Source organism: Rhodnius prolixus, unplaced genomic scaffold (genome assembly GCF_049639745.1).
Source record: "Rhodnius prolixus isolate KJV_2025 unplaced genomic scaffold, Rpr scaffold_5, whole genome shotgun sequence".
NCBI classification, from domain to species: domain Eukaryota; kingdom Metazoa; phylum Arthropoda; class Insecta; order Hemiptera; family Reduviidae; genus Rhodnius; species Rhodnius prolixus.
In genome coordinates, this window is record NW_027411624.1 from 44,321,801 (window position 1) to 44,345,263 (window position 23,463).

Consider the following 23,463-nt stretch of genomic DNA (forward strand, 5'->3'; position numbering starts at 1 on the left):
AAGGGTTGAAAATTTTTTGGGTCATGAAATTTTGTAAAATTATGGCCGTTCTATATCTCCCACTGTGCACCAAGTATTGATATGAAATTTTTTTCTCTAGTACACTTTGTTTCTATCAATTATAAACTATAGTTATTTTGTGCACAGATCTATAAATGTAGAAGATATGAAGGGTTGAAAATTTTTTGGGTCATGAAATTCTGTAAAATTATGGCCGTTCTACAGCTCCCACTGTGAACCACGTATTCGTATGAAATTTTTTTCTCTTGTACACTTTGTTTTTCTCAATTATATAGTTATTTTGTGCACAGATCTATAAATGTAGAAGATATAAAGGGTTGAAAATTTTTTGGGTCATGAAATTCTGTAAAATTATGACCGTTCTACAGCACCCACTGTGAACGACGTAATCGTATGAAATTTTCTTCTCTTATACACTTTTTTTTTCTCAATTATAAACTATAGTTATTTTGTGCACAGATCTATAAATGTAGAAGATATAAAGGGTTGAAAATTTTTTGGGTCATGAAATTTTGTAAAATTATGGCCGTTCTACAGCTCCCACTGAGAACCACGTATTCGTATGAAATTTTGTTCTCTTATACACTTTGTTTTTGTCAATTAAAAACTATAGTTATTTTGTGCACAGATCTATAAATGTAGAAGATATAAAGGGTTGAAAATTTTTTGGGTCATGAAATTCTGTAATATTATGGCCGTTCTATATCTCCTACGGTGAACCACGTATTGATATGAAATTTTGTTCTCTTGTACACTTTGTTTTTGTCAATTATAAACTATAGTTATTTTGTGCACAGATCTATAAATGTAGAAAATATAAAGGGTTGAAAATTTTTTGGGTCATGAAATTCTGTAAAATTATGGCCGTTCTATATCTCCCACTGTGCACCAAGTATTGATATGAAATTTTGTTCTCTAGTACACTTTGTTTCTATCAATTATAAACTATAGTTATTTTGTGCACAGATCTATAAATGTAGAAGATATGAAGGGTTGAAAATTTTTTGGGTCATGAAATTCTGTAAAATTATGGCCGTTCTACAGCTCCCACTGTGAACCACGTATTCGTATGAAATTTTTTTCTCTTGTACACTTTGTTTTTCTCAATTATAAACTATAGTTATTTTGTGCACAGATCTATAAATGTAGAAGATATAAAGGGTTGAAAATTTTTTGGGTCATGAAATTCTGTAAAATTATGGCCGTTCTACAGCTCCCACTGTGAACCACGTATTCGTATGAAATTTTGTTCTCTTGTACACTTTGTTTTTGTCAATTATAAACTATAGTTATTTTGTGCACAGATCTATAAATGTAGAAGATATAAAGGGTTGAAAATTTTTTGGGTCATGAAATTCTGTAAAATTATGACCGTTCTACAGCTCCCACTGTGAACGACGTAATCGTATGAAATTTTCTTCTCTTATACACTTTGTTTTTCTCAATTATAAACTATAGTTATTTTGTGCACAGATCTATAAATGTAGAAGATATAAAGGGTTGAAAGTTTTTTGGGTCATGAAATTCTGTAAAATTATGGCCGTTCTACAGCTCCCACTGTGAACGACGTAATCATATGCAATTTTCTTCTCTTATACACTTTGTTTTTGTCAATTATAAACTATAGTTATTTTGTGCACAGATCTATAAATGTAGAAGATATAAAGTGTTGAAAATTTTTTGGGTCATGAAATTCTGTAAAATTATGGCCGTTCTATATCTCCCACTATAAAGCTCGTATTGATATGGAATTTTGTTCTCTTATACACTTTGTTTTTCTCAATTATAAACTATAGTTATTTTGTGCACAGATCTATAAATGTAGAAGATATAAAGGGTTGAAAATTTTTTCGGTCATGAAATTCTGTAAAATTATGGCCGTTCTATATCTCCCACTGTGAAGCACGTATTGATAAGAAATTTTGTTTTCTTGTACACTTTGTTTTTCTCAATTATAAACTATAGTTATTTTGTGCACAGATCTATAAATGTAGAAGATATGAAGGGTTGAAAATTTTTTGGGTCATGAAATTCTGTAAAATTATGGCCGTTCTATATCTCCCACGGTGAACCACGTATTGATATGAAATTTTGTTCTCTTGTACACTTTGTTTTTGTCAATTATAAACTATAGTTATTTTGTGCACAGATCTATAAATGTAGAAAATATAAAGGGTTGAAAATTTTTTGTGTCATGAAATTCTGTAAAATTATGGCCGTTCTATATCTCCCACGGTGAACCACGTATTGATATGAAATTTTGTTCTCTTGTACACTTTGTTTTTGTCAATTATAAACTATAGTTATTTTGTGCACAGATCTATAGTTTTAGATGATATAAAGCAGTGGTTCTTAACCGGTGTTCCGCGAATATGGTCCATGTGTTCCGCGAAATTTAAATTTTAAATGTATTGAAATTTAGAAACTTAGTGAAGATACGAAAACAAAAAATTGTTCCTTTTTTTTAATTTGAATTTAATTTTAACTTCTTGCTAAATACCGAATTTCTAATTATTTAATGTTAGTGTTCCGCGAGAGAAATATATACAGATAATTGTGTCCCGCGTCTATGAAAAGGTTAAGATCCACTGCCTTATTCTATTGCTTATGTTATAGCTATTGATATTTACTGAGCTCATTACTACTATTATTTACTGGGCCCATAACACATTACAAGCCCAGACTAGAACCACCTGTGATACCCAGCAGATTCGTTAGATCAGACAACCAGCTCCCCTTTCTTCCTACAACTTCCCTGGATAGATTGTTCCTTTCCCAGGAGCGATGGGCGCTTAGGTGAGAAGCCAGGTCCTCATACTTCCTCAACAGTTTGGATAGTTACTAGTTGTAAAAAGCTTATCGGGTTTGCTCAAGTGGGACTGTCGTCTTAGTAGGCGTCTAGAACGAATGGATCTGGGGACGGATTGTGATGTCCATTATTCAAGGAAGATTTGGACACCTCTGGGAAGGGCGATTTTAAAGAATCAACGCCCCTTGTTTTTCTAATAGAGAGTCTTCTTCTTAAATGGCGTCTACAATTCATGAAGAGTCTTGGCCTCCTCAAGACGTGCCCGCCCGGGCGTCTCTCTCCAGTTACGGAATCCAAGCCATTGCCAAAGCAACTCTTGCCACACAATCCTGCCTTCGCGTTCTTGGTCTGCCAAGTCCCTCCTGGGACCTAGTTCGCTGCCCTCCATAATTTTTTTAATACAGATTTATACAGTCTAATCATTTCCTTTATTGGAAACATTTTTTTCCAATGTTGGGGTTGCTGAACAATTTTTTTTTGGAACAGAAAAAAGCGTCCTGCAACATTTATAATTTTTCTCAATTAAGGAAGGATGTTTTAAGGGACTTGACACTTTAATAAAGAGAATAGAATTATTTCTGCCAATTCTCAACCCGCATCCATTTTGTTATATATATATATATATCTCTCTCTTTTGCCCATCTTCTGAACCGGATATTTAATTCATTACAGCAAAAGGGGTAACGATTTAGTTAGTTAGATCTTGTGCAAAATTAATTGTTTGTGTTAATTGTTTGCAAAGGAAGAGGATGGTCGGTTTGCTTAAGTTACAAGTTAATGTAGCTTCCGGTTTTTTTTCTTTCTTAGTGAACATCTTGCTTGGGTTGTGATAATGAATTAAGTATTCTCCTCTTCATTCTGTTGGCTCTTTTTTAAATTGCAAGTTTCCTGTGAGTAAACTGGAGTAACTTTTAATTGGTTTCTGGAGAAATTAATTAAAAAGGAACAAAACTGTTGGGAATATTCCACTAGGATACGATCTTGGGATAGGATCTTTCGAGTTTGATCTAAACTGGGATTTTCTTTTTGGGGGGAGAAGTGTATTGCGCTTTATCTCTGAGTACTTATATAACAGGATATAAAAACAGAAGTTTTCAAGAGATTCCTACTTCCGGTAGGAACGTTTTACGAACTCTAAATTTCAGCAATATTATTCAGTAAATGATATCCGTTCGCCTAATAAGGGCACTGAATTCTAAGAAAAAGCTTGGAACCATTTTAAGGAATATTAGAAAAAAAAAGTAAATTAAAATGGATTTAATGAAGTTGTACTTCCGTTCGAACGATTTGAACCCAAAACCTTATTTCTGGGTTCGATGATGGCTCCTAAACATAATTCAATATTGAACTATCTACGATTTTAGGTTATTTTAGATTTTAGGTGGGTACATTGACTATAGATACCATGTTCTTGCGGTGAATGAGAAGGTGGTGGCGCAACTATTCCCGAAGGCTAAACGACCATCCTCCTCCCACACAGTGGACCAAGGGAACTCTACCATTGTCCCTGCTTTACCACCAAACTTTTCCTCAACTCGAGGAACCTGGAGACAGAACTCCAGCGGGCCGATTCACGATCCCGTGGTGAGACTCTGTCTCCTATTTTGAAGGCCTAGAATGGTCACTGGCCATGCCCAGCTCATGACTTACGGTTTCCTGTACACCTTCCTGGTGTCAGCTTGGGCTTACTATACCATTCCAGGTGAGACGGTTTTTCCGTACTCGTCCCCTATTAGTCGCCTCTTACTTTCAGGCAGGGGATACCGTGGGACTATTCTCACCCGGTCCCACACGGAGACTATAGTTACCAACGCGAACTCATATAAACACAGGAAAATGTCGCAAAAATACCAAACATTTTTGTGTACATATCGTAGCCCAACACTCAATACCAAACGGCCGCCAATGAGGTTCTCCCATATTGGCCCAAATTTAGGTATCAGATGTTCCCCCAAACTGGAAACCTAACCCGAAAAATCTAACCCCTGCTACATCTTCGAGAACCGAACACAGTCCTGGAAATGAAATACCGGAAATTAGAGCCAGAAGACAAGTAGCTCCTTCACGCTTTGTTTAAATGTTGCACAGTCAATAGAAGTATTGTAATTACCACAATAGTCTAATGAGTACTTCTTTTTTTATGAAGTCAATTTTTATAATAATTTCTTTATATTTAAGTAGTATTTGCAATATATTGTATTTGCTAAAGAAATTGTCTAATTTTTTCAGACTGGTTTTACTTCCAACTACCGCTCAGGTGTCATTTGCTGTCTTATCAGAGTATCCAAAACAAAATTGTTTATGTCTGTACGCACAATTTGCATAGAGTTCTTGCATGTTTTAACATGTCTGAAAAGGTTAGAAGAAACTACGAGTTACTTATAATGCGACTCTTTTGATTTATGCAGTTGTCTATGCTCTATTATTGTAGATTTAATAGAAGTTGCAATAGATACGAGTATAACAATAGATTGTATTAAAAAAATTGTCTAATTTTTTCAGACGGGTTTTACTTCCAACTACCGCTCAGGTGTCATTTGCTGTCTTATCAGAGTAACCAAAACAAAATTGTTTATGTATGTACGCACAATTTGCATAGAGTTCTTGCATGTTTTAACATGTCTGAAAAGGTTAGAAGAAACTACGAGTTACTTATAATGCGACTCTTTTGATTTATGCAGTTGTCTATGCACTATTATTGTAGATGTAATATTAATTGTATCATGATCAAATCATGCTCACTGATAGCAAATAAGCTGGTGCCAATGATCACAGCTGATAGGTGTAATTTTTTGTGGCAGAACGTGTAATTTAATAAAAACTATCTTGAAGGCATGCCTGTAATTAATCAAATCACCTTTCTGAGATTCACAGCATCAACTACCTGATCTATACCATGGAGTAATCGTTGATTTATCAATTCCAAAAACGGAACTGAACCACTGGAGAAAAAGTCAAATTAGATACTTTTTTAAAAAAAATAAATTACTAACAAATAAATATCAATATTCGAATGAAAACTATTGATATAAATTGTTATTATACAAGAACTATGGAGCTATAACCGTCTCTTTTTATGACCTTCTCAATCAAAAGTTGAAGATAAAATTGTTTAACCAGCTAACAGAGATGTGTTTCCCATTTAGTTAATTAAATTATGGACACTCCAGTTTTTACTGTTTGACATTTACATTTGACTGGAATTTGTCCATGAACTCTAATTTGCAATAACATTATCTCGCAAACTGAGTTTATTAAATGGTTAGTACTAATATTCATTTCTTGTTTTAGTTTTAATCTTATTTTCCTTTGATTTGGTTAACACTTTTGTTTGTTTGTTCGTGTTTTTGTTAAAAAACTTCTTCCTGTGGGAGAAGTTATGATGATCTTCAATGAATGGAGGATCTGTAAGAGAATTTCGCAGGGAACAATGTTACTGGTTACTTATTGTCGGCCAATCTGACTATAATGACGATACTTAGTCACCTTCGAGTACTTCCGGTTGAAGAACTTCGCTAAAGTAACACTAGCGAAGTCTGGTAGTGCACAATCGAAATATAAAGTTACAATTTCTTGCGTTTTTCCCCCTCATTTCCGCCTTTACTAAAGAGAATATAAATTTAAACAGTGTTCCATTAAAATATGGAGCACTTATGGATTGATCTTAAAATGACTTTAATGCGTAGTTTACTTTAATAGTTAATAGTTAATTGTATAAATTGTTAGCTAGAAAATATTTCGAGCTAATTATTAGATAAGTGGGCAAAGTTGTGGCTTATATTTAGTTAGGCAAACACGCGAGACATCCTCATTATCTCATCAGCATCACGGTACTTCTCTCTCTGCCGCCTCCACAGCCACAATATACTTGCCAGATTGCACCATAGTGAGCTGACTAATATTCTAAAATAACTTATATTCCTGTAATTTTTTTTTTCTTTAATAAATACAATTTTCACGCTCAGTCTTATTGATTTAACATCCTTTTACCCCCACAAACCGGAAGTTTTCCGATCTCAGATCTCGATTACGATTTTTCTCCGGAAATACTCCTTTCTATTGCCTAGAATTGAATGCGGACACTAATACTGAGTCTCAAAGTCAAATCTCATGAATGATTTAATTCACACATTATACATTATACCTACGGCTTGTCAAAACGGAAACGATACTTGTACGAGAGCCCTCAAAATCTCGTTTCCTTGTAACTAATAAATTTTGTTTTTTAATTTAACTAAATTTATAAAATTGCTTTTTTTAACTTTTTTAATATTCTGCTGAATGGTTTATTTGGTCCTTAAATCGTAATACTCACTAAAAATAATAAATGTCACATAATACAAGTTAATAATATTGTTAATAAATTGTCACAAAGGGAAAAGAAAGAAAGAACAAACTTCCGAACAGAATGTACCGGAGAATGATTTAGAATCAAGTACCACTTGAGGTAAGGTACTTCCCAAAAATCGGCACAAACAGTCCATGAATCACTGGAAAACTTTTAATTTTAATAAGCACAATAAATAATCGCGTCTTGCTTACATTAGAGCAGTCAGCAGACTCTGTCGGAAATTAAATTTAACTAAGGACCAAAAAAATATTTCCATTTCCAAGTTCCGGAGATAGCAGACTTTCATTTCATTGTCCTCCTTTCGAGTTGATCATCTGGCCGACTTGTTAGCCGTTGATGGAGCTGATTTTATATTCTTTCCAGGGGAATGGAGATGCTTTGGGTATCAGAGAGTGGTTTTCCCACCCACTGACTTCTCCACACTCTTCCTTGGGCTTCCATGGAGAGTCAACTGGATTTTGATATTGGCTTCCATGTAATTCTCCCTCTAATTGGAGTTAGTTATCTTCAGGATATCTTGGAAGGAATTAGCGGGGAAGTGTCTGTACTATGAAATATAGGATATGGTGCTTCCTGGGTTGCAAAAGAAGGCAAGTTGCAGAATTCCACTTCAGAGTTAATCTGCAACGTTTAGGAGTTTGCGGCGTGAATGCATAAACTTACATGCAGCTTGGGCAAGTTTAGTTACAGTTACTGATTTTTCACAGTTAAAGAACCTCACAATAACAGTAAAAGATTTCAAAACCACTGCACAGATTTTAAAAAAAAGTAAAACATCTCTTCAAATTTGGTAATTTCCGTTTATATTGTCACCCGCGCTGAATTTACTCACAGCTGTTAATAACTAGAAGTTACATGATATTGTAAAAGCCTAGAACTCACCAAAGTCTTGAGTGTGTTTGTGTACACGTTGTTTTTATGAATGACCTCATGCTCATCAATTCATTAACCCTCCTAATTCATTCACAATTGGTTCGTTTTAATTCAGTTAACTCCCTTTTATTGTACATAACGTGTCTGTGTCCCAATTCCTCCCTAATAGAATAATACTAGATGTGGGCCTTTGTCTTTTAATTACTCGTCCAGTTATTCTACATAATCGTAATCATCGTCACGATAATAAATGGACGACGATAATAATGAGGGTTTGCTAACGATGTACCACACAGTCACACATCTGACGTCATATTAATTGTATAATTTAATAAATAAACTGTGTGTTATACAATGCACCAATCGAGTTGTCCCTAAGAAAGTAGGAGCCATCATCGTTGCAGAAAATTGACGGCATATTTCTATACTTGAATCACTTCCGCCATATGAATAGAAAAATGTGGAATGTGCATAACCATTGAGAGGGAGTTGACAATTCTAGTTTATGATTAAGAGTACATATAAGTGATTGTGTCTTCCTGTTGAAAACCAATAAAAAAAAAAAATCTGCCAATTAAAAATACAGACAAATGAAATGAGTAAGAACTTTTTGTACTTAACCAGTTCCGGTGTCTATTTGCTCGAGATAACTTCCGGACAATGCTCCTAGTTATGCAGGCTAACAGAGACAGAGTTAATCACATATCTTTTCATCTTGCTGAGAGGAGTTCATTTTTCCGGGCATCTGAGAAGATGAGTTTGGGCGGGAGAAAAACATATAAGAAATCCTGCATCGTACATTTCCGGCATTTTCCTTAGCCCAATCCCTCCGGGAGTATCGTGGAGTGACACCTAGGCTGGAACATGGATGGCGTAGAAGGACACTGTATTGAAAATAGAGGCTCTGTGATACTGGACGGGCGTCCAGGAAGTAACGAGTTTCAAAGGAACCAAAAACTTGATGTAACAGCCATAAAAGGCGAGCATAACACATGGATTCAGGAAGGATGCTTTGAAGATCGCTGTGCCGCTAAAAATAGTGCGCTGCTCGGATTATGGTTCCTAACACAAAACGACTAAACGATGCTCATAGCTCAGAAAACTCGTACATTGGTGCACTCGTAAAAGTTAAGGTTAAACTGTACTATTTCCGGTTCAAAATTCCAATACATTGACGTATAAAATTTGTTGCTCTTAACGTAGTTCAATATGAAATCACCCTTCAAGGAACACAAATCTTAGAAAATGGGTTATTTTGCCAAAAGGACAACAGAATAAATTCCGGAAATTGAATACGATAACAACTCCTCAATGCACAGAGTGACTCGAGTCACATTCTCTTCGAAGCCTATAATTTCCTCATTACAACCACCAAACGGAGTTCCCCATCTCTTCAGCTACTCTTCCCCTTCCCTTCTCCAGTTTCCCCCCACTCTACACTGGGAACAGACAGACGCAAGCAATTTTACTTAATTAATCAATTATTTATTCTGACAAATTATGACAAGACTCTAGTATAACTCTACCACATTTCAGTCTTATAGAATAGGTTACAAATTTTTATTATAGAACATAACGGTACTTTGTATAGTTCTTCAAGATTTTTATCGTTTTTTCCGGTTTCTTTCTTAAGAAATAGTTTAAAGCTGTTGTTAAATTGTTACAAATTTTTAATCTCGAAGCTATTTTTGAGAAAAAAAATCTCAAAACATGAAGATTCTTCCGTGGCAACTGATATTTCCGGTAACTCAATCATATTTTGCGGAACTTTCCCGCTATTTTTATCGTGTACTGAACACACACACTGGCGGAAGTAAAATGTCTTTTTTTGAAGCATCAAATGCTGAGCTTGTGGAATCAAGAAAATTACCGTTTGAGTACGAAGTAGCTAAGATTAGGAAAGCCTTGGTAGAAACCTCTCTAATTGGGATCTCTTCAAGAACACGCTGATAACCACATAATGACTTCCGGTAGAGAAACTTAATCTAGAATATTTGCACCATTAAGAGAAAGTATAGAAGAAAAATTTCTTTGGAGTTATCTTCAAAAAGTGTTAACAATAAACAAACCATGCGATCTATATAACAGCTGGTTGAATTAATATACTCCTCACTAATACAATTAGGTACTTCCTGTTTAATAAAGTGAGATTATTTCAATTAGGCGGGCTAATTCACTTAGTACAAGCCGGTTATCTTTCGGCCCTTCTTCATTCCTTCCAGTTAAGGTTATGCTGGATATATCATCCAGTTTTTTTAAGATAAAGAAAAAGAATTCGATCGCGATACAACCCAGTGAACTCGATAATAATAGTATCCCACGATTCACTTGAGTGATGGGCTAAATAAGTCCGCCTTTGGACTCATAAGACTCGAATCTAGAGTTCGGAGCTTAAAGCGTTCAGCATTTAAGATTCAACAAAACCATCGAAGCACAAAGCTTACCTTGATATTTACCAAAAAAAAAATTCACTTATACAAGTAGTCCTCGGGTTACGACGGTCTCGAGTTACGACGTTTTGTGGTTACGACTCCCATTTACAGTACAGTATACTGTACAGTATGTACTATGAAAAGCCCGCAAACTACTGTACGTGTTTTGGTGTACAGTACTGTACAGTAGTATGAAAAGCCCGCGAAATTATTAAACGTACTGTCCAGTGTTTTATATGAAGTCTGTAAATTAAGTAATGGGACTGATTTTTTAAAAAATTGTTTATACAAAAAGAATTACAATTCTATCTTGTCACCTTCAAAATAACTTCCTTCTGAAGCCACTCAGCGCTGTGGAGACGTTTCTTCCACTCCTCATAGCAGTGCTCGAACTCCGATATTGGAATAGCCTCGGTTACAGCCGTTTAATAAATGTTATCGGACTGTTCCAAAATGAGTTCCCTTGAGGTGACTTTTCAACTTCGGGAAGAGAAAAAAGTCACATGGACTCAAGTCAGGCGAATAAGGAGGCTGAGGAGCCACAGGAATGTTTCTACTGGCCAAAAACTCTTCCCGAAGTTGAAAAATCACCTCAAGGGAACTCATTTTGGGACAGTTGAAAACATTCAAACGGCTGTAACCGACCAGCTGAAGGCTATTCCAGTATCGGAGTTCGAGCACTGCTATGAGGAGTGGAAGAAACGTCTCCAGCGCTGTGTGGCTTCAGAAGGAAGTTATTTTGAAGGTGACAAGATAGAATTGTAATTCTTTTTGAATAAAACAATCAGTCTCATTACTTAATTTACAGACTTCGTATGTGCTTTTTGATAATTATGTTGGGTACTGTGTTAGGATAGGCTAAGTGCTTACAGTACTGTACTGTTATTATAGTAGTACAGTACTGTACTGTATATGGTACAGTTTACGTATGTTCCGACTTACATCGAAAAAACGGTTTACGACGCCGCGTAGGAACGGACCAACGTCGTAAGTTGAGGACTACCTGTATTGTGTAGACGAATAAGCATTTTTAATTGAGCTATTTTCAGTGCACTGTACACTGTTCTCTCGTTACAGACAACATTGTCCATCCCCGGACTTTGAACTGTAAGAAGCTTCTAGGAAGAGAAAATTCTAAGGACCAGCGGCTGGATTCGAACCCAGGGTCTTCGGTATTCAAATACGCTAACCCTTTCCTGCTAAGAAAAAAAAGAAAAGCTGTGGATTTCTTAATCAACGATCTTCGCCTGGTTACCATGCTTCCAAGCTTCAGACAGAGCATGCTTTTAGGTTACCTATAAACTCTTCATTGTCACGTGATTGTTGTTATTTTTTGTTTTGTTTACGTAATCAATACCATATACAGTACCATATACAGTACAGTACTGTATTACTATAATAACAGTACAGTACTGTAAACAATTGGCCCCCCCCTTCAAGGCAGAATACAAATTGCAGGGGAGAAAAAATAAAATCACCGTTTAAAAATAAAAATAAATACAATAAATAATAAATTTAAGAAAATAAATAAAATGAACCATAAAAGTGGTTTGCAGATAATGCAATACAGGATGGGCTAAAGTGAAGTAAGCCTTGTTGTATTGATTTCCAGAGCGTCTCTCTCTTCCAGACAGAGTGGTCTCACCGAACTGTCGGTATCTCCTGGAGTTTTAGAGACTCTTCATCCTACCACTCTTCTAGTTAGCCTCTATTGAGTTTATTATCGGAAGTATTGCTTTTATTCACACTATTTCTCTTCTGCCCACACTGATTTTGTGGGTATTAGACTATTATCCTCATAAGACTAGTTTCGGTTTGTTTGCGTTGTTTTGTTTAATAAGTTTTTGTTAATTAATTTAAAAGATCTATTAGGCGCCACGGTAGCCGAGCGGTTATAGGCTATACCCGCAATGCTAAAATGTATTGTTGGTTTAGTGGGTTCGATTCCCTGGTCTAGGTCTTGGATTTTATTTAATAGTTAATATGAGAAATTTACAGTAAAGTATGTTAGGGGGTTATAGGCTAGACCCGCAATGCTAAGATGTATTGTTGGTTTAGTGGGTTCGATTCCCGGTCTAGAAGCCTTGGATTTTATTTATTGGTTAATACAAAGAATTGAACAGTAAAGTATGTTTGCTATCCACCTCCATCCACGACACCTAATTCGGTAGTTGGACGTAAAGATCGCCTGAAAAAATTGGCAATTACTTTACTTTACTTTTTTTTAAAAGATCTATTGAACCGGCCAACCAATACAGGAAATGTGAACTAGAATTTACAAAATTTAATATTTGCCCATTCACTATCTCCAGCTCCAATTAACTCTTAGTTCCAAATAAGACCCCTCAATTTTTACTTCCTTTCTCTTCCTCTTCTACGCAACCGGAAGTGTCACTTTGTAGAACCGATTACATTACCGATTTTATCGAAAATGGCTCCTACGATTTTTTTATAAAGTTGTTATGCTTTACTGCATAAGCAGTCCCATGACATTGATTGTTTCTTTTAGAATTCGTTTAAAGGGATTTCCAGTCAAGGAGGTGGTTGTGCTCCCATCATTAAGGAGGGAAATAAAGTAATGCCATTTTTTTTTCCAGGAGGGCTTTACATCCAACTGGCAAATTGGTGAAGTGGACCGAGGCGACTAGCAAACATAGTAGATTACCATAAATTTCTCAAATTCCATCGGGAATCGAACCACAATAGTTCCTAGCTTTACAGGCCTCGCCTCTAACCACTCAGCTACCGTGAAAAAGAAAAGAAAGAAAAATGAGATAAATCTATCTAAATAAATGAGAAAATAATTACGACTTCTACATATTCTTACGACTTGCTTTCATTACCTTAGAAGAGGCATTTTAAGCCGCGCAGGCGCACAACCAGAGAGGGAGAGAGAGGTCTGTCGGGCGTTATAACCTCGCCCAGCTGTTTAGCTAATGAAATTTTCAAGATATTCCATTAAGTTAGAGAAGCACTAAAGATGTTATATAACAAGATCTGGCCGCTTTAAAGCCAGCACAACATAACTAACTCTCCCCTCGCCGTCCAGCGCAGCGCAGGCTTGGTTACTAGATCGCACACTGCACTAAACACTAGAACCAGGTTATAAAGTTATTGTTGACGCTCTTTCAACAGCCTGGCGTTCAGTTTATCTTTGGCAAAAGGCAGTAAATGAAAGATTATTCCAAAAAAAATAAGTTGGAGAATTGAATGCACTAAGCGTGGTTTTCTTACTTCCTGTTTTAACTCCGAACTTAAGTTCCCCTGTAAGGTTAAAATTTCAGTGTAATTTACGGTTACAAAACTGTGTTAATATTGGTTAGAATTGTATGTGACTCAAATGTTCGGAGTTGGAAGGACCTGTAAGGTTACATTTTAGTGTAATTTACGGTTAAAAAACTGTGTTAATATTGGTTAGAATTTTATGTGACTCAAATGTTCGGAGTTGGAAGGCCCTGTAAGGTTACATTTCAGTGTAATTTATGGTTACAAAACTGTGTTAATATTGGTTAGAATTGTACGTGACTCAAATGTTCGGATTTGGAAGGCCCTGTAAGGTTAAAATTTCAGTGTAATTTACGGTTACAAAACTGTGTTAATATTGGTTAGAATTGTATGTGACTCAAATGTTCGGAGTTGGAAGGACCTGTAAGGTTACATTTTAGTGTAATTTACGGTTAAAAAACTGTGTTAATATTGGTTAGAATTTTATGTGACTCAAATGTTCGGAGTTGGAAGGCCCTGTAAGGTTACATTTCAGTGTAATTTATGGTTACAAAACTGTGTTAATATTGGTTAGAATTGTACGTGACTCAAATGTTCGGATTTGGAAGGCCCTGTAAGGTTAAAATTTCGGTGTAATTTACGGTTACAAAACTGTGTTAATATTGGTTAGAATTGTATGTGACTCAAATGTTCGGAGTTGGAAGGACCTGTAAGGTTACATTTTAGTGTAATTTACGGTTAAAAAACTGTGTTAATATTGGTTAGAATTTTATGTGACTCAAATGTTCGGAGTTGGAAGGCCCTGTAAGGTTACATTTCAGTGTAATTTACGGGTAAAAACTGTGTTAATATTGGTTAGAATTGTATGTGACTCAAATTATGAGATTTTATGTGAGAAAAAGACGTGTTGTGGCACCAGATTTTCAAACTAACAATCTGGTGCCAACTATTATCACAACTCGGCCAAGAACTTATCCCAACTTTGACGATCATCCTGGACAATTCCTGGAGAAATTAATTATGTTTAGTGTTATTCAGCTGGTATGTGATGGATTTTAGATCGAGGAGGAGGGTTTGAAGCCCAAAGTGAGGCGGACATGAGGGCACAAGTCGAAAGGAAGGAGCTAGTTAAGAAGTTGTCAGGGCATGTTTGTCTGTATGTACGTTAACCCCTTCCCTAACTTAATTCATGCCGATAGAACATGCTCCTCTAACGGGACATGTCACATAGTCTTGTACATATATCTTAATAAACTAATTTGTAACCTACAATAACATGCACTTTACATTTGATAATATCTAATATATAACATTGAATTTATTTATTAACTAATAATAAGGTAACTAGCTTGTATACTAACATAAACAAAGTCGTCACCATGGAAATATTAATGATGTTTTAGCGTTGAACCCAGAGATAAGTTTGGTTAACTATGTTTTGGTTACCAAGGGTTACCACACACGGAGAATAGTTTACTACTGGTGGTGCTGATGGTGTTCCCAAATACTTTTTAGTAAGCAGATTCACCAAAATACTTGGCTGAACTTTTCGCAATGAGTTAGATCAACTTCATGGTATGGTCTTCATGAGTTTCGAGTTCAAGGATTTTCAAATTTTCTGAATGAAACAATTCATTAATAAAACACCGAATTTTAAAACATATTTAATCCATATCCTTACTGTTAATAAACTGATAAAATCCCATAAATCAGACGAAAATCCTAAAAAGGAAATTTTTTAAGAATAAGTAATCCAATAAAAGATTAATTTAATCTCCATGTGTATTATCTGGAAAATATATAGCTAAAATATCAAAGTTGTCAGTAAATTGCTAGAATTTCATAGGTTTAGCGCAGTCTATAGGTTGTAGGCGTGGCCTACAGATTGCGAGCACGGCCTCCATATTGTGGGCGGGGCAAATTGCTTTCTTTTTATTGGTTCAACAAACCGTCTTCAACGCCCTTTTTTTGGTTAAGTTTTGATTGGTGTATTATTTATAGCCAATTATTTATAAGGAAAATTAATTTTTTTTTTAGCAGTTTTTCTCTCATTGGTTTTTTTTTTTTTGGCGCCACGATAGCCGAGCGGTTATAGGCTAGACCCGCAATGCTAAGGTGTGTTGTTGGTTTAGTGGGTTCGATACCCCCGGTCTCTAGGCTTTGGATTTTATTTAATGGTTAATAAAAGAAATTTACAGTAAAGTATGTTAGGCGGTTATAGGCTAGACCCGCAATGCTAAGGTGTGTTGTTGGTTTAGTGGGTTCGATACCCCCGGTCTCTAGGCTTTGGATTTTATTTAATGGTTAATAAAAGAAATTTACAGTAAAGTATGTTAGGCGGTTATAGGCTAGACCCGCAATGCTAAGGTGTGTTGTTGGTTTAGTGGGTTCGATTCCCCCGGTCTCTAGGCTTTGGATTTTATTTAATGGTTAATAAAAGAAATTTACAGTAAAGTATGTTAGGCGGTTATAGGCTAGACCCGCAATGCTAAGGTGTGTTGTTGGTTTAGTGGGTTCGATTCCCCCGGTCTCTAGGCTTTGGATTTTATTTAATGGTTAATAAAAGAAATTTACAGTAAAGTATGTTAGGCGGTTATAGGCTAGACCCGCAATGCTAAGGTGTGTTGTTGGTTTAGTGGGTTCGATTCCCAGTCTCCAGGCGTTGGATTTTATTTAATGGTTAATATGAGAAATTTACAGTAAAGTATGTTAGGCAGTTATAGGCTAGACCCGCAAAGCTAAGATGTATTGTTGGTTTAGTGGGTTCGATTCTCCCGGTCTCTAGGCTTTGGATTTTATTTAATGGTTAATAAAAGAAATTTACAGTAAAATATGTTTGCTAGTCGCCTCCGTCCACGTCATCCAATTGGTTGTTGAACGTTAAGACCGCCTGAAAAAGTAGGCGATTACTACAACTACTCTCGTTGGTTTTTGTTTGATGAATTATCAATAAAACACTAACTTCCTGACACTGCTAATTTGTTAGCAATATTTAAACGGTATTTAAGCAGGATTCCATCTTATAGCTGAGTCTGCAAGTTTAGTGCGTGATTGTCGCGTAAGTGAAGCCAAAAATCTTTGTACTAAAGTGATCAATCTACCTCACAAGCATAAAATCAAAGATATTATCCAGTATCTATAGAACTTTACCATATTTTCTGCTAGTTCAGCTTGCCTCTATTTCCGAACGGTTTCAGGTTACCATTTTCAGCCAATCATTTTAGACGTGGATTCTCATATAACTTTCCACACTGCTTACACACTCCACCACCATATTTACTACACTAAAAATAAATAAATACATTCTTTAATCCATTTCAGTCTACCTAATTGAAAAGTTAAATATGAAAATTATTGAATGCCATTTTTTCCTCCGGCTGGGAAATAAAAAAGGTGAACATTAGGATTAAATTTTCCCGCTGTTTACAGGTACTAAATCCTGGCTAACTTCTCTAATCTGATTGGTTTAAAATGAAATAAATGAAAATAAAGAAAACCATCCTTAATGGAGCCATCAAACAAAAAAAAAATATTGAATAAAACGTATTTTTTATAACTAAAAGGGTTATAAATCCGCCCCCTTCCCCTCTAATCCGCTTATGCTCGTTATGGAATTGGGAAACAGAGAATTAATTCTGGAATTATTTTTAGTGAACTTTTATTTTTGGTTTTTACCACAAAAGTAACTTCATTCAGAGGTCAGAGGTTAGCGAGAATATAATGAGGTAGGCTGTGAACATACTTTGCCGTTCTGGGAGGAGGTTGACAATAATTTTTTAAGGTCTTCTTGGTTCTGAAGGTATTAATTAAAAATCTCATTTACTACGTAGTTTACAAAAAAAAAAGGTAACAAGAACAAGAACAAGAACAAGAACAATTTTTAAAAATGTCAATTTTGCACATTTTTGGCATCGTTTTTCTCGAAAACTAATTAATCTATGTTATTACAAAAAAAAAATACACTTATAAAGGAGAATTTGCCCTAAATTTTAAAGAAAATTTGGGAATTTTATCTTTTATAGAAAAAGAGAAAAAAATTGTCAAAGTTGGGTGTTTTTCAACGTTACGCTTTTTCTGTGCACTTTTTTGACGATCAACCCTTATACAACTGTCTAATTTTAACTGTCATATTTATATTGCTATAAGAAATACATCTATTAGCATAGAGTTGATATTCTCAGTATTACAATTTAAAATAATATCTTTTGCAAAATAATTATATAAGGTAAGTGGGGGGAAGGTGCCAGTTGGGGGAAGATGCAAGTATCGTCAGATTTCGCATATCTACAACTGGATGACAGCAATTCCTACGTTAAAGTGTGTAGTAAACAACTGTGAATACCGTGCTTGTGAGTATTTCTATTTATATCTAGTTTAATCGTCGTTAAACTGAAAATTTAACTCTTTGAACTTGGTGAGTACCCATGTTATAATATTTCGTTGTCGATACTTAAGGTTTGGTGACGGATTGACTAGATTAAACGTAATAATTCCGTGATATTCGTGTCGTGTACATCTTGGTGAGTACTTATTAGCTTGAAACAACATGACTGAAGCCTCTGAAGCCTGAAACAAATAAACCTATGTGGCGTCTTCCTCCAGTGCTTGGGGTAAGATGCCACCTATTGAAGTGTTTCAATTTCATATTGATTCTCATTCATTATTACATTATAATGATATATTTTATAATATAAAATCAATATAAAACAATTACTGACACACGAAATATAGTTTTTGTATAATACATTAATATTATTAACCCTTGAGCCCCGTCACCTTATGTGAAGTGCCATAAGCCGTCACCTCGGGCCATATTGACCCAGCATTAAAAACTATTAAATAAAAAGGAAAAACTAATTAATATCATGTTATAGGGAATAGAAATCGAAGACAAAACTTTTTGGCAGCAGGCCCTTAACAACTGGTATTCATACGATCCGCAAAAAATTCCAGAACATGCTTATACCATTTCTGACAAAATGAAAGAAAATTTGAATGCCACACAAGAAGTTAACGCACCTCTGGCAATAGCTTCAACAAGCAGCAGCGGTGCCATCACTTCTTTTGAAGAAATTAGTTCTATCCCCAGATTTCAGAAACCCAAGCAAACTCGAAGAAAGAAACAAACTGCTGAAGTCCTTACGACGGTGGAGAAACGGGAGGCATTGAGAATAAAGGCTGCTCTGCCGACAAAAAAAGGGGGAAAAGTACAGCAGAAAAAGAAAAGGAAGGACAGTTGATCTTCAGCATCCTCCGCTCCCGATAATTTGGTAATGACCAGTGGTGAGAGTGACATTGAAGAGGACGACGATGATTTTTGTATTGAGTGTAAAGGATATTTTTATGATAGGATGGGCCCAAAATGCGATTGGCTTCAATGCATAACATGCAAGAGATGGCTACATGAAATTTGCAGCAAAGACAATTTGCATTGCAAAAAATGTTAAAAATTAAACAAAAAATGTCTTTTGTTCGGTGTTCCTTCCCCTCAGTGTTTAATGAGAATATTTTGCTGTTTACCTAACATTAAATTTGTAATTTTTTCTTTCTCAATTTATATCTTAAGATATTGTTGCATCTTCCCCCGCACCAACTGGCATCTTCCCCATATGATGGGGGAAGATGCCAGTTTTGCCAAATTTCATTCAAATGCATTTTTAATGGTTTTGCAATTAATCTAATATACTAATATATATATATGTAATTAAAGAGTAAAAAACAACCTGGACGTTGATACATTTGGTGTTGTTTTTCGATAACCCAGTTTCCTACAAAACGGAAATAAGTGTTAAGTGTGGCATCTTCCCCCCACTTACCTTATTATGTAGTTTCAAAATAAATAAGAAACAAATTAATTAAAACTTAACACTCCACATTTCGAACAGATGCGACACTTTGATCTTTGCCAAAAGGCCGAGAAGCTGCTCCACGGTAGCCGAGCGGTTAAGAGGCGAGACATGCAAAGCTAATATGCATTGTGGTGCTGGGTTCGATTCCCGGTCTTTAGGCCTTGGATTTCATTTAATGGTTAATATGAGAAATTTACAGTAAAGTATGTTTGCTAGTCGCCTCCGTCCATGACACCTAATTTGGTAGTTGGACGTAAAGCCCGCCTGAAAAAATAGGCATTCACTTTACTTTTACTCCAAATTTCGCATATTACTCACAAGAAAATGGAACAAAACTACTAATTAATGGAGATAGAATTCTTCAACTTAAAATAACATTAATTATTAACATTGAAAATGTTAGTTATTGTAGAGGTAGCCGTTTAAATAGACTGAACGTCATAGAAGCTGCCATTAGCCTAGGCAGCGGTAGCGTAAAAGTATTACCAATGCCTACATTAAAACGCACGTTAATATGAGAATTCTATTGACGTATAGGCAAACCGTCCAGGAATGCCTGTATTGCGTGAATAGAATAACTTGTAACTAACGGTTTCTTAAGTCCTGGCCGTTCCATTCTCAATAAGGGCATTGTACTTCCCAGTAAGATAAAGTGTTAATCCCTTTTATCAGGATTCTCGGCATCCCTGCAGGTACCCCAGCCTAACGACATACTCTCACTTTGTATATATTTTAAAATGTAAACTGTGTTACAAATAGTAATATTTAAGGATGTAACAATTGATATTTAGGTAGCAGTGGAGTCAAGTAGTTGTGGACCAAAAACTTAAACCTGAGGGTCCCAGATCTTTGATCTTCTCTTTTGTTTTTGAGATTTCCTTAAAAACTTTCTTCTTTTTTTTCCGCTTAAACTTGAAGAATACGTAACCTGCTTTTGAAGACTTTTATGACATTTTTCTAATTTTGCTTTCAATTCTAACCCTTCGCATTGGGCTAACCTTTTTGGTCCATCGAAGTTCCAGCCTATTCGTGACGGAGCTGGAAAAAGGACATTCAGTGACCAAGTTGCTAACAACAAAATTACCCCGTTATCTTTATGTTTTAAACTCGAATCGAATGATCGATAGCTTTGAAGACATGTGGGCATCTTTTACGCGCCGGAATTGGGTTAATTCGGGCCCAAAAAATCAAAATTTTGCTTCCTTTTTTGGTTCTCACTCTTCTTCAGTTCTCTTACAAACTAGTATGTCCTCCTCGTTACGTAAAAATTAACTAACTTCAAATTAAAAACAAAATATTGTCAGAGTCATACTTATTTTACCAAACCTTATAAACTAACCTGGACTTAATTTAGTTTGACTAAAAGTTTAAACTGTCCACTGTTTCCAGAAACTATCTGTTCCCGGTTAAATTTGGGATTTTCAATAATGTCCACCTGTTCATACATATGTAATAGCATGGGGATGAATTTAAATATCAATTTGTAAATACTGAACATCTAAAACTAGGCGCTTATGATTTAATAACTCAGTTGGTCCAGTTAAATGTTTTTATCAGTTATCTGGGTTGTAGCAAAAAAAAATACAGTTATAAAGGAGGATTTGCCCTATATTATAAAGAAAATTTGGTAATTTTATCTTTTATAGAAAAAGAGAAAAAAAATTGTCAAATTTGGGTGTTTTTTAACGTTACGCTTTTTCTGTGCACTTTTTGACGATCAACCCTTATACAACTGTCCCACCCTGGCACTTTTAATTATATAATCTTTAAAATTTAATACCTAAATATTTGTGCAAAATCATTTATGGGGATTAAAAATAATTTTTGACAAAGTACGTTGTTTAACACCCACATTTTTAAATTAAATTCATTTATCTGGACCATTCTTAAACCGTGAAGATTTTATTGTGAATACAAATATTATGTTCCAGAATTGAAGGAGCTCTTATTGTGGTAGAAATTTTGTTAATATTCATTCCCGTAAAATCCAGTTTTTATTCACAGAACTTGATCGGATTACCCTTCTGTATTTTAATTAAAAAATAGATAATTACTAATATGGTTTAAATCATTATAAATACCTGAAATTTTCCGGATTGATTGTGACGGCCGTTTGTGGACACTTAAAAGTGGAAAAAACTGTATAAAATAAAAGCGGACGGAAGTGATTTTTTTTTTTTTTGCTTTAAATATAAATAATAATAATTTTTTGTATACTAAAAATAGAAAATAAAAGAAAATTCGTGTATTTTCCGATTTTCCTGTTAAAAGACAGAATGAGTAAATATTTTGGTTGTACCCGGGTAATGTGAAACCGCACTGGTATCAACTGTACATACTGTGTTCAAGATAACTCCCCAATTTCATATCATCCCCTATTCTACAATCAATCCCCACTACTTTAATGTAAACTCTACAGGAGGGGAGGGAGACCTCTTATCACACTCCCCACTCCTCAAATAAAAAAAAAAGAAACCAACAACAACCTAAAACCTTGTGTTTTGGGTAAAAATAGAAGAAAAAAAAATAGAATAAGAAGAATAGTGGGGGAAGACGGTTGAGGGGTTATTGTAGGAAACATTGTAAATGTTTAAGTGGGGGGAAATATATAGTTGATAGGGCGTGGTCTTTAGAAGACTGGTTGGCCAATCAGTATTCAGTTTAAACACCCCCCACCACCACCACCACTATATATATAGAAGACTGGAGTGTGCCCTTTATACTGGCACACAGAATCACCTCTGTATCCCCCATCTTCTCATATCCCAGCATCCTAACCAAAACAAGCTCCACTCTCTCATTCTCTGCTCTAAAACTCGACACACTGTCATACCGCAATTAGGTAAGATTTGACCGAATTCACTCTCTTTCTCTTTCTCCCCTCTCTAACACGCTCTCACTTCCACGTTTGACTCTCTCAACCAAGTTAACCAATCACATGGCCGGTTACAAAGGATATTTTCTCTTGTGCACTTTTCCTGCGAGGCGGGGGGAAGGCACGACAAAGAAGGGAGAAAGGGAACTCCACATTCTGGCTCAGTTCTTTTTCCTCTATATTATTTCTTTTTTGGACCAAGCTCAAAATAAAATTGAACCCCTTGATGCCCGCACAGTGCCCGCAGTTCCTATACTTTATTCCTATCGTTTTCCGAACAGAGATCCTCTCTCTCAAGTTGCTGACTTTTTAACAAATTTTATAATCCTCATCATCCCTTTCCAGCATCCCCCTTGAAGAAAAAATCTTTTTCTCTCTCTTTTTATCATCATCCTCCCACTCGAGTTCATTTTTCTCCCCCTCCCCTCCCCCACTCAACTACTTTACTTTCTCATCACTTCATCATCGCTTACACTAATCTATAATTAAAGAGATCTAACGAACGATTTATGTTAATTATATTACAACATCTTATAATACGCCCTTTTTTCTTCGGCCCTTCATGGAACACCTTCATTTTTTTTTTCTCATTCAATGAGATTTTCTTCTTTCACCTTTAAGATTATCGGATTATTTCCTCAGCTTTTTCCACTTGCTTGTCAATTTTGTTGATCTGACTATATATTTATTAGCTCGCAGCCAGTCGGCTATTTTGCCCAGGAGAATGAATTTTGTCTAGTCTGTCTGTGAAGTGATTTGTGATTATATATACAGTCGAACCTCTCAATAACGGACACTGGCGGGGGAAATCAAAGTGGCCGCTGTTTGGAGGTGGCCGTTAGAAGGAGGTAGGCAAGTTTCATAATGAAAAAATATGTTTTTTTTTTCCAAACATCTATTTAAAAATTGTTTAATAATTTCGTAGATTTAATAACGTGTACATAATTGCATAATTATTGCAGCTATATGATATGCATTAAATTTTTTATAATTATCTAAAAAAAATTATCAAAAAATTACATATTATT

At 35.4% G+C, this 23,463-nt stretch overlaps 1 protein-coding gene and 1 pseudogene across 2 annotated transcripts in view; both read right to left on the bottom strand.

Moving 5' to 3' along the window:
- Drgx (Dorsal root ganglia homeobox) overlaps positions 1 to 21,916 on the bottom strand; it is a 129,094-nt gene extending 107,178 nt beyond the window's left edge. The window contains exons 1-2 of one of the 2 annotated variants that reach the window (XM_074136043.1): positions 21,642 to 21,916; positions 16,862 to 16,995 (exon numbers count right to left, since the gene is read on the bottom strand). The gene's annotated coding sequence lies outside the window, so the exon portion shown is untranslated. The remainder of the gene's footprint in view (positions 1 to 16,861; positions 16,996 to 21,641) is intronic. The other variant, XM_074136042.1, reaches the window with a different exon arrangement.
- LOC141459022 (U2 spliceosomal RNA) lies at positions 19,494 to 19,636 on the bottom strand (annotated as a pseudogene).
- Positions 21,917 to 23,463: the final 1,547 nt, after the last annotated feature.